Here is a 12,106-nt window from a genome sequence, read left to right as displayed (position 1 = left end):
AAAAAAAAAAAAAAAAAAAAAAAAAAAGGATGAACACATAATTCAGCATCCAAAATAGGACACTTGAGAGAGATACAACTAATGCCAGGGAAACAGGTACACATCGAGATTACCCCAAAAAATCAGGACGAATGGTCATCCAGTATTTTATATATAAACAAAATCTAAATCTCTATATAAATTATTTACTTTTATTATTTTTTTCTTTTCTGAGACAGGGTCTTGCTTTGCTGCCCAGGGTGGAGTGCCACTGGAGGGCAGTGGTGCTGTCATGGCTCATTACAGCCCTGAACTCCTGGGTTCAAGTGATCTTTCCACCTCAGCTCTCGCCCATCCCCCAACAGTAGCTGGGATAACAGGCATGTGCCACCATCCCTAGATAATTTCTAAATTTGTTGTCAGAGACGGTTTGAGACCACTATGTTGCCCAGGCTGGTCCCAAACTCCTGGGCTCAAGTGATCCTCCCACCTTGGCCTCCCAAAGTGCTTGGATTACAGGCCTGAGCCAGCACAGCCAACCTATATGAATTAAATATAAAATTCTATATTATACTTATAAGTACACTTGTGTATATTTACAGAAAGTATATTGTACAAATATGTAAAGTACTTTTACGAATTATATAAATATATGATAAACACATTTTATAATTAGACTTTATATAAATGCCACTGGGAAATTCTAGTTAATTAGCATATTTAGAATTTTCTGTTTTTGTCTCCTGCTATGCTTCAGCCTTATGTAATAAAAACACATACATGTAACGTAAACAGAGGCACTTAAGATACTTTTGATGACTGAAATGAACTTTCTTCACTTGCTTTTTAGAATTTCTTAGCTTTAGAAAAAGAAAATGAATCTATGCTCATGATCAAAGACTAAAACAGCACAGATATGCATTAAGGTAAAAAGCGGGCCGGGCCCAGTGGCTCATGCCTGTAATTGCTGAGGGGGCGGATTATGAGGTCAAGAGATTGAGACCATCCTGGCCAACATGGTGAAACCCCGACTCTACTAATAATACAAAAATTAGCTGGGCATGGTGGTACGCGCCTATAGTCCCAGCTACTCAGGAGGCTGAGGCAGGAGAATCGCTTGAACCTGGAAGGTGGAGGTTGCAGTGAGCTGAGATTGCGCCACTGCACTCCAACCTGGTGACTGAGCGAGACTCTCTGTCAAAAAAAAAAAAAAAAGAAGGAAAGAAAGCAGTGTCCTTCTCCATCCTAGCCTCCCCACTCCCCACATCTATACCTCCTCCCCTACCTTACACACACACACACACACAGCACACTCTCCCTTGTCATGGGTCCCTTTTCTTGTACCTTTGGGAGACTTCTGCATTCTGCCTGAATAAAGCCTTAGGAGAGAAACTGTATTTCCTCTTACGATTATCCTTCTCTCCCAGTCCCTAGTTCCCCTGCCTGGCAATCCTCACTTGTTCTTGTCTCATCTGGGTAGCCTTGCTCCTCCGGAATTTCTAGTTTTTGGTTTTCCATCATTGCAATGTGCGGTATGATGCATTTGTTCACATTTATATCTTCCCTATGAGCTCCTTGAGTACAGGGACAATCTGATCATCTTTGTACTCTCTGCACCTGTAGGCATGACAATGCATTGTTGGTGATGTTGACAGTGAGCAGAAAGGAGCTGGCCCTGGACAGCAGCCTTGAGAAAGTGCCTTTGAGTTGTAAGAATGTAGGATTGCTTCACTCTTCTTTCTGCAATGTCTTAAAGATTTACTAATAAAGACACACTTTTAGGAAATTATCACTTGTCAAGTTTTGGTGTAGTATCAAAGAATACCCACAATTAGCTGAAAAGGCTATTAAAAAAACTTCCCTTCCAACTACCTATTTGTGAGAAGCTGGATTTCCTTTACATACTTCAACTAAAACAGCATACCAGAGCTGAAGGCAGGAGCAGGGATGAAAATCTAGCTCTTTCTATTAAGCCAGACTTTAAAATATTTGCAAAAATGTAAAACCATACTAGTCCTGTCACTATTTTTTTCTTTTAGAAAATACTTTTAATAAGATGTTATTTTATCATTCAGTTGGATTTATCACAGTCATTTTCCATCAGTTAATAAATATTAGGTTGGTACAATTAAAACTAACGGCAAAATCTGTAATTACTTTTCCATCAATCTAATAGTTCTTTAAATTCTCATTTAAAACCCTGAATGTGGTAAATATTGATAGAAAGAACTCAGATAAACAAAAGCTCTTTGGGTTCCCAATGACCGTAAGAGTGTAAGGGAGTCTAGGGACCAAAAAGTTGGAGAACTGCTGTGCTAAGCTCCCCCCCAAAAAGTCAAAACAATTTTAATTAAAAATGTTAATTTTCAAAGAAATTATTTAAAATTTTTACTCAATAAAATAAATATACATAAGCCTAAAAGGACTAAAGAGACAGTGAATAAAAGTGTGGTAAAACACTAAGCAGAAATCCTCAGGAGATAGCTGGAAAGACCAAGGGATACAGAAACACAGACACACCCACAGCCATGCAGATATACACACACTCTATACCTGTCCTTAATTTTCCAAGTGTGAGGCGATTACTATTTCTTCAGTTTGAACATGGCTGAAAAACCAGGTGGACCAGCAGTCCGCTCCACATCATACCCAGGTGGAAATTGCTCTTTGATTTGCAGGGCTGCTACCTACAATCTGTTTATACAATCAATCTATCATTGCTTCTATCCTTGCCTTCCAAGTCTCAAAGGTTAGCATGGTCACTGTAATCTATCCTGGATATTTCTTTTAAGTATTGGTTCACTCATTCTGGGAATGAATTTGAAAATAAGGGAAACAATTCTTGGCAATAATCTGACTAAGTACTTCCCAGTATTTCCAGCTTAATTAAATCTTCTCTCCCTTCAATTAGTTAAGGTGATCTTACCAAAATGCACAGAAGAAAACCTACAATGATAAGTTTCCATATAAACTCTTAATTTTTACAATGCAAAAAAACTCTTGAAAAATCTTTAAGTTGTTAACTAATGTATCTATTATGCAGCTCTTTATAGGGCTTGTTAGTAAAATCTGGCGTATTTTTATTAGTAAATCTTTAAGATATTACAGAGAGGAGAGTGAAGTAAACCTTTTCAGTCTGCATTCTTAGTGAAAACCACAAGTCACTTACTCAAAGCCACTCTCCAAGGCCAGACTGAACCCCATTTTTCTAGATCTTCTAATCAGAGGAAAAGGCCAAGAGCCTTCTTGCGAGTCCCTTGGCCACTCAACTCCTAATGTACGTAATAACAACTGAATCGACAGAGCAACTTTCTCCTCCCTCTACTGCAAGTCGTCTTCTATAAAAAGAAACTTAGAAATAAAACCTAACTAAAAAAAGAACGCACTGTATTAGGATACTGACCTGGAATCCTGCAAAAGTCAAACCCGCAGTCCATACTGGGCCAGCGCAGGGCCCATATCAAAGTGAAATCTGCTGCACGGGTCTGTTATTCACTGCGGAAAGTTTTCTGACAAAGGACACTTTGCTTCAGTGAGCTGGCTGCACCATCCCACACACATCTTTGCAGTATATTTTCTCATAGTCATGTTGGGTGACTACGTCAGACCTCCTCACGTGACGGGGTGTTAGAAACACATGCATCAGATCTCGAAAACAGATTACAAAACAGAAGCCCTTTATAGAGCTGAGCTGTGTCTAGGAAAAGGAAAATCCTCTTGATTTTGCCTTCTAAATGCGGCCTGAAATGCGCACAGAAAAGCTACATTTATCAGACTTTACTGCGCTTAAGCTATCAGATTCAAGAAGGCACAGTGTGACAGGGAAGCTTATTTTTTAATTGAAATTCAGGCTGTTCTAAAGGCCACCATTGGGAAGCTGCTGGAGTGAACTCAGCAGAGAGGGAGGCCATCTTGGACAGCCTCACCTATTATCTGGAGAAGGTAAACATTAAGGGCCTGGACTTGTAGTTGCGTGCACATAGGATTGTGAGAACGAGTACTGTCAGATTCATGAATGATGCAATGGGCCCAGTTAAATATTTTAGGTTGCTTGCTTGGAAAGATGAAAGCGGGGAAAGGTCCTGGGTTTCTTTTTTCTTTTTGAAATGCAGCAGTGTTTCAGGGTAGCTGGTACACCTTGGGTTCATCTCAGGATCAAGCTTGCCTGGGCACCTGCTTGCTTAAGAAATCTGGCAAACAGGCTTAGAGAATCTCCCTGAAGCCTCTGAGTGCTGTGTCTCCATTTCTTGTTTTACCCAAATTCCACTGACACTCAGAGTCCCAAAATGTATTAATAGAAGGTATTTTAAAATCAGAATGCTGTGTCCCAGAGTTCCTGTCCCCTGAAAATTTTTATTTTAGGGGTGAACTTATCATCAAGAGTTGGTTTCAAAGGTCAACCATCATTTCTTTGTGACCCCAAAGGACTAGCTGATTGAATGGAAGGTGGCTCCGTACCTCTCAGTTGACTGCTACCTCTCTGGGAGGGCAAAGGGAAGAGCCGTTTACATTCTGGCTCCTGAACAAGAGTGAACCTCCAGCTAATCACAAGGATGAGTTGTCCTAAAATGAACGAAGCACCAGCTGCTGCTCTGGTGTTAAATAATCTAAATCCGCCTCCCCCACTGCACTGCCACTCCCCACCCCCAGCCCCTCTGCACCTCGGATTTCTGGGGACTCCTGCAAGACAGTGAATCACAGTTTACATTGGTACTTCCTGGATGAACCAGAAACTGGGCAGTGAGGAGTGACTGAGATGACGTGCCCAAAAAGCACCAAGTGTGGTCCCTGGCACCTAGGAGAGGGTTCAAGAAATGTCAGCTGGAATTAGCTTGAGAACTGACTGCATTCTTCCCAGCTGGTGGCTGTGGAGAGAACTGCTCATGCGGCTTACCTTTCATGCAGTATGTAGGGTGAGATATATACATATTTAGAGACAATATCTTGCTCTGTGGAAGGCTGGAGTGCAGTGATGCGATCTCGGCTCACTGCAACCTCTGCCTCAGCCTCTGGAGTAGCTGGGATTACAGGCAACCACCACCACACCTGGCTACTTTTTATATTTTCAGTAGAGATGGGGTTTCACCATCTTGGCCAGGCTGGTCGTTAACTCCTAACCTCGTGATCCACCAACCTCGGCCAGGTGATCTTTAAAAACACAAACAAGGCCAGGCATGGTGGCTCACGCCTGTAATCTCAGCACTTTGGGAGGCTGAGGCTGGTGGATCACCTGAGGTCGGGAGTTCAAGACCAGCCTGACCAACATGGTGAAACCCTGTCTGCGGACGGTGCAGTGAGCTGAGATCGCACCATCGCACTCCAGCCTGGGTGACAAAAGTGAAACTCAGTCTCAAAAAAAAAAAAAAAAAAAAAAAAAAAAAAAAAACCCACCACAAATGAGATCAAGTCAAGCCCTGCTCAAAGCACTGCCGAGGCCTTCCCCTGATCTTAGGATAAAATCGGATCCTTCCTGGTGGCTGGCAAGGCCGTGCGCTGTCCGCTCTCCAGACTCCCTTGTTCCCTCCCACTGCACTCCTCGTGCTGCTTTTGCTCAGGCACACAGGCTCCCTGGGCTGACTCTACCTGCTCAGTCTCTTCCGGCCCTGGGGCTTTTGACCCACATGGTTCCGGCACTGCCCATGGCTGGCTGAGACTTGTGCTTCAGGCCCAGTGCAAACGCCTCATCAGAGGGACCACCCCATCTATCTGTTGCCCCTTTGGCTTGCCCTCACATCCTTGTTTATTTCTTCATACTGCTTACCTCAACCTGCAATTATCACCTGTCCTTGCCTGCTTGTTTACTGTCCACTCTGCCTGCCAGAAAGTAAGCTCCAGGAGGAGCTGCTTATCTAGGCTGCTCACGGTTCACTGCTGTATCTCCAGGCCGCAGCACACGGCGGGGGCACACAGTAAATGCCTAGCAAGTAAGTGACGTGGCCATGCATATGAAACACAAACCAGGCTCACCCTGACTAAAAAAGGCAACCTGCCACTGTCCCCTGCACTCATGATCCCCCAAAAAGCAACCTGCCACCATGAACTGCATTCACGATCCCCCGAAAAGCAACCTGCCACCATCCCCTGCATTCATGATCCCCTAAAAAGCAACCACCTTTCCCTGCACTCACAATCCCCCTCGCCTTGCTCTGCTTTTTAGATTTTCCACGGCACTCAACATTCCAATATACAAAGTGGACTGACTGATTTATTGTTTATCTGCTTGCTAAAATTTAAGCCCCACAAGAGTAGCAATCTTTGATTTTCTTCAGTGACATATCTTAAGTACCCTGAACAGTGTCTGACAGAGAGGAGGCCCTCAGTATTCATTTAAAAAATGAATAATATGTACTATAAAAACATATGTTTGTAAATCAACATTACATGAGGATGGTCACCATAAATATTGCCAATTACAATTTTCATCTGTCTGAATTCTCCAATACTGAATAAAATTGCTTTTATCAGATACATTTCAAGTTGTAAAGCACTTATCATATTAATTCAATCACCTCCACAATCCTGTGGAGGCTGGCACATGAAAATGGAAATACTAGTATGTACTCAGAGGAGTCGGTGAATTAGCAGTTGGTGCTCAATATGTAAGCTGGTATTATTAATATGCCCATAGTACAGATATGGTAACTGAGCCCAGAGAAGTGACTTGCTTATGGCAGAGCCTGTAATTTCTGATGGAGGAACAGTGTCTTGTCTACTGCACTCTGCTGCCTCACATGTATGTGCACGTACACAGCAGTAATTAAGTCAGAGCAGGTGACTTGTTCTATATGGCACAAAAGGGCCCAGCAGTGAGCCCAAATCACAATCTTGTTATACAAGACCCCTACAGAAGAAGCTGGCAGCTGGAAAAGACCCAGAATGGGATTCAAGAGGTTGGGCAGTTGGGGGCAGCCAGCCTGAGTCACATGCCAAGAAATCACAGAGAGAACGAGGAATGTGCCAGAGAGGTCTCCAAGCAGGGCAGCCAAGGATGGCAGTTAAGGCAAGCAGCCCCTTGATCCCAGGGGGCAGTTGCCAGGATGATCTGAGCATTGCTGGGTGATGGGCCTTGGACCTGGGATCCCTCATGGCTGGCCAGGTATACAACAGCTGTCCAGGAGGCGTTTTCAAGGTGCCGCCTGACATGTAATCAATCTTTGTCTGTTTTACAGCCCAGAAAACACTGGCACAGCCAGAATTTGCTAATCTAAAGTGAATGCCTCAGAAAGAGGGGTTTTCATTTGCCTCCCCTCCCCCCAGGAGTATGTAGGTTTACCCTGTTATTACAGGCCTGTGATAATGCAGACCCCAGGGATGATGAAGCTAATGCTGGGGACCTGCCGGTCAGGGTGCAGCATGAGACTGGTGGGTGTGAAGCCTCAGGGGAGCACTGGGAGAAGACAGTCTCCAAGGGCAAAGCTGGCTTCTGACGTGAGCCTCCTCCATGATGGAGGGAAGAGTCTCCCGGCCAATATGGAACTGAGAGCAGTCAGCAGGGCTTGTCAAAACACTGAATCCAAATCTCAGCTGCCTTACCAAGGCTTCTAAGGTCTCCTGTGATCTGACCTCCTTTCCTGCCACTCTAACCCACACTAGCCTCTTTCTGTTCCTTGAATGTGCCCAGGCCTTCCCATCCCAGAGCCTTTGCATATGTTGCTTCTGCAGCCTGGAATGCCCATCTAGCCTGGGCAGCCCACCCTCACCTCCATCCACCACCCGCTTCTCTCCTCCCGTCTGGTTCCTCTATTATGTATTTTTAAGCATACTTCTCTTTCATGGTACTTATTAAGATCGTAATTAAAAGTTACTTGACAAGTCTGTGCTTTTACTACAGAGTAAAAATTCTATGAGGACTGAGACTGTTGACCAGTTTTCCTGGCACCCTGCACTGCAACTGCCACATAATAATTGTTAATAAACCTTTACTTAATGAATGCAAAAACAGAAAGCACCCAAAAGTAAGCTTTAAAAAGCCCATCATGTCTGGCACTGTCACCAAGTTTTCCAGATCCAGTGTCAGGTCACCACGAACTGCCCTGCTATTTCCCACCTATGCTAATGGAGAAAAAGACATTTGTTTGTCATAAAAAAAAAAAGTCAAGAAGGTTGTTCTGACATGAAAAAGGAGAAAGAACCCATCCCACACACAAATCAACACTGCTGACCTAAAGCGGAGCCGCATAAGATAAAAACAGAGCTGTCCACTGCCCACAAAGCTATTACAGCACAAACAAGTTAAAACACTGAGCCACGGCTCTGAAACACTGTAAAACTGCTTACTGTCACTGTTTTGGCCCAAAGGAAGAAAAAGAGCAATCTTTCAAGCACGACTGACATGCTTTGTTCAAAGTCCAGGAATTTGGTCTTTGTCTCGAGAACTTGGGCTCAACTGGCAACAAACGCTTTAAAATTTAACACTAAAAATGTTGTAAAGGTGGCGACGTGGGGGTGTCTTGTGAGGCCTTGGTGCCAGGTGTTTGTAAAGGTTTTAGCTTCCAGGTGACATCTTCCCTTCCCGTACTCCGGCAGCTTTCCACTCTGTAGTCACCAGTCGCTTCCTTCTGGCGTCTGCTCCCTCACCCGGCCTCCTCTGTGAGAGCTAATCTGGAGACGGTGCTGGGTCTGTGGCCTGCTGCTGGCTCATGAACTGTAGATGCTCTGCATCCCAGCACACCAGTATATAAGCCTCGTCCTCCATCAGGCAACCAACAGTAGATGGAAAAGGCACGGTTATGTGAGCTTATAATGGTGGTACTCAGCAGAACTATGCATATCAGACTTACATGGGAAACCAAAAAAAGAATTTGAGATCGGTGATATCATGACACTGAGCCAGGGTCTGGGAGACAGGGTCTGGATAGGTGTCCTTTTGCTGAAAATTACCGAGATACATAGTACGCGCAACCTGGCCCATGACTTCTGACTACCCTATGAAGAAACTGCTTACCCTGTCTCCTACTTCTGCTGGAGCCCCTCTGGGCAGCCTGAGAACTGCTTTAAAGTGACATCCCCATACCCTTAACAAGTGCATCAATGTCTCCATTGCGACTTATCATTTGACAGGAGGAAGTCACCTACATATGTCATCAAACTGTATCCCAACACCTAACAAGCACATATGTGCTGTGTGTGCTCAGCACCATTACACACTGCATTTAGATCATTCCATTCAGGCCTCACAGCAATCTTTCTCATTTCACAAGTGAGAAAAGTGAGGTTCAGAGAGGCTGTGGAACTTGGCCAAGATCGTTTAGCTAGTGAGTGGCAGAGGTGGGATTCAAACCCAGGCAGCGTACTAAAAAACCACACTTTCCATTTCAGGTTCAGGAGCACCAAAGCATCAAGAACTTCTCTTCTCCGTGTTTTTCTTGGTTTCATTTAGTGACCAAACTCTCAAAGGCTCATAAGGCAACACCACAGTCTACTGACCAGTGTGCATCTGGCAAAATGTAGCCGGGCCTGGAGTAGAACTGCCACGTGTGGGGTACATGCCTGTCGTAGGCTGAGAGGCAGCCCAGGCTCTGCTTGGCCGGGCATGTCCCTCGGTGCAGGACGGCAGTCCCTGCCAGAAGATGGCTATTTCTCACTATGCACAAAGATGCCATATGGGACTACCAGGTGGCCCTGAGGTGAGCATTTAAGGGAAATTCAGTATTTTCCATAAATTCTACTTTCAATTCATTTTCTTAAAAAATGTGAACTTCAAAGTAATATATGGCACTTATGTGACTTATTTTGATTTTGATCTACTCCCATTTCAAGATAATAATGGGTGTACACATACATAAAATGGGGGCAAAGAAAAGGAATGGTGGGGAGGTTAAAGTTGCTGAACTAAAAGAACTAAGAGTCTCCCAAAGCACTGTTATAGTCTACCCTTAAAACAGGGCTCTACGATACTTTAGGATAAGGCACACCATGTCCAGTCTGGTACAGTGGCTCAAAGTCTGAACTTTGGTGTCTGGGGGACCTGGCTCTGTCACACTCAGGTTGTGACCCTGTGCAAATTTTAAAAACTCTTTGCATCTCAGCTTCTTCCTCTGCAAAATGGAGCTAATAATAGAAAATGCTAGGCTTAACATGAGGACTAAGTGACAGTACCTTTAAAGTGTTTGGCATACTATCTGGCACAAAAATCAAGCTTCATAAACATTAGCTATTATTATTACCAATTAATTATTAGCCAAAAACGTCAGCAGTAGCAAGTATTAGCTAAGCCTTGGCCCCAGACCCCAAATTAGGGAATCTGAAGTTCCTCATTGGCAGGGACACATGTCCTACTTCACTGTGTGCCCAGAGTTCCTCACCCACTTCACAGTGCTCAGTAACCTGTAGGGGCTCAATAACTAATTATTCTTTCTTAATTCAGAGAGCAGTTACATCTGAGCTTTGGCGCCCCAATGCACACACACGTGCATTTAATTACAATTGTCATTTAAATAATTTTCTTTCTTTAGTTGCATTATTAGCACCTCTTCTAAGCAAATGGAAAAAGGAATTATTTTTTCTTTTTTTTTAGTGACAGGGTCTCACTCTGCCACCCAGGCTGGAGTGCAGTAGCTTGATCACTGCTCACTGCAGCCTTGAACTCCTAGGCTCAAGCGAGCCTCCCACTTCAGCTCCTGAGTAGTCAGGACCACAGATGCTCGCTAACATGCCCGGCTAATACTTTATTTCTTTGTAGAGACAGGGTCTTGCCATGTTGCCTAGACTTGTTTTGAACTCCTGGGCACAAGTGATCCTCCTGCTTTGGCCTCCCAAAGTGCTGGGATTACAGGTGTGAGCCACCACACCAAGCTGGCAATAACCATTTAAATAAAAAATCTTTCAAGTTCACTGTTTATTAGCTATTCTGATGAAAAGCTTGGTAGAAAGAAGGGTGTTTCAGATAAATACTTAGATCATCAATAAATTTCCATTATGTGCACTTATCTTCTTAAATCAGAAGGCACTCAAATTTGGCTATAAATTGATGAATAAAAACAAAGCTGTTTACTGAGTTCTATGTCTGTTTCTGACAGTGACATCCTCTCACCTTCCTAAAGAAGCCTCTCCTGCATTCGGCCGCATTACCTCTCCAGCTTCTTTAGAGACTTGACAAACCACATCTGCTCCCTTCTCTTCAGACAAAGGGGATTTTTAATAACGCATCAGTTTGGTTACAATTTATTTTAGAGAATATTTTGATGTTTTGGGTTTTTGATTTTAGAATCTGTTTAAGTCTCAGTTTAATGGATTCATTAGTTTGTATTTTGTTCAGTAAAAAATAATTAAAAATTTGGGTTCACTTTGGGAACTGGCATGTTTATATGCTTTATTTTAGATTTTGGTTCAAGCTTCCTTGAAGTCCTTGACTAAATTATTGGGAAATGTCAGATGTAGTCGATAGCTCCAAGCTTTCCTTTCTTGTTCTGTCGGCCATCCTTTTTCTTCCTGTATAGCGAGTTATCTTTATCTTCGTTTGGCTGTGCCACTCACTAGCTAAACGAGTAGAGTGAGTTGTCTTTATCTTCAGAGCTACAGCACGGCTTACCCACTCCTGGGTTTAAATTCCAGTTCTGCTAACTTGCTAGCTATAATCACATGTACAAGTTAATTAACATCTCTATGCCTGGTTTTTAAAAAAAATCTATAAAGTGGACACAGGAGCGTGACCTTGTTCTTATGAGGATTAAATGAGATAATACAGATAAAATGTAGTATCTCATTCTATTGCTTTTTACTCTCGTAATTTTCCATGAAAATCCCAGAAACAAAAACCTATAGCCACAGCTTTTGTTCTCTAGCCCATCTCATTATGATACTAGCAACCAACTAAATGCTCGACAGTTCAAAGGTATTGGAAGGAGGGGTCAGTTTGTAAGTGGGGATTTCCCTAGTGCTGAAGCAGAGAGTTGAGTGACCTGGAGAGGTTCAGGCTGTAACAGCTTCCTCTAAGTCCAGGCAAGATCAGCTCTGCAGGCTGCCGTATGGTCAGGAGCTGGGGGGCTCAGGCCAGGCTGACCCCAAAAGAAGGGAAGCCAGGGGAAAAGTGCTTGTGGAAGGTAAATGCAAAACCAAATTTTCAACAAAATAAGGGACTATAGATAATACAGTAAGAGTTCACATATTAAGGCCTTGGGAGAATATG

At 43.5% G+C, this 12,106-nt stretch overlaps 1 protein-coding gene across 13 annotated transcripts in view; it reads right to left on the bottom strand.

Annotated features, from left to right (window-relative positions):
* The window catches only part of ZBTB38 (zinc finger and BTB domain containing 38), an 88,907-nt gene that overhangs the window by 10,665 nt on the left and 66,136 nt on the right, over positions 1-12,106 (bottom strand). The window contains exon 1 of one of the 13 annotated variants that reach the window (XM_017523733.2): positions 3,383-4,535. The exons of the other annotated variants lie outside the window; for them this stretch is intronic. The gene's annotated coding sequence lies outside the window, so the exon portion shown is untranslated. Of the gene's footprint in view, positions 1-3,382; positions 4,536-12,106 lie in introns of those variants that run through there. 13 annotated transcript variants of the gene reach the window in all.

Source organism: Cebus imitator, unplaced genomic scaffold (genome assembly GCF_001604975.1).
Source record: "Cebus imitator isolate Cc_AM_T3 unplaced genomic scaffold, Cebus_imitator-1.0 Scaffold30, whole genome shotgun sequence".
Lineage (NCBI taxonomy): Eukaryota > Metazoa > Chordata > Mammalia > Primates > Cebidae > Cebus > Cebus imitator.
The sequence above is the reverse complement of the archived record's forward strand: the minus strand, read 5'-3'. Positions and strand labels throughout refer to the sequence as shown.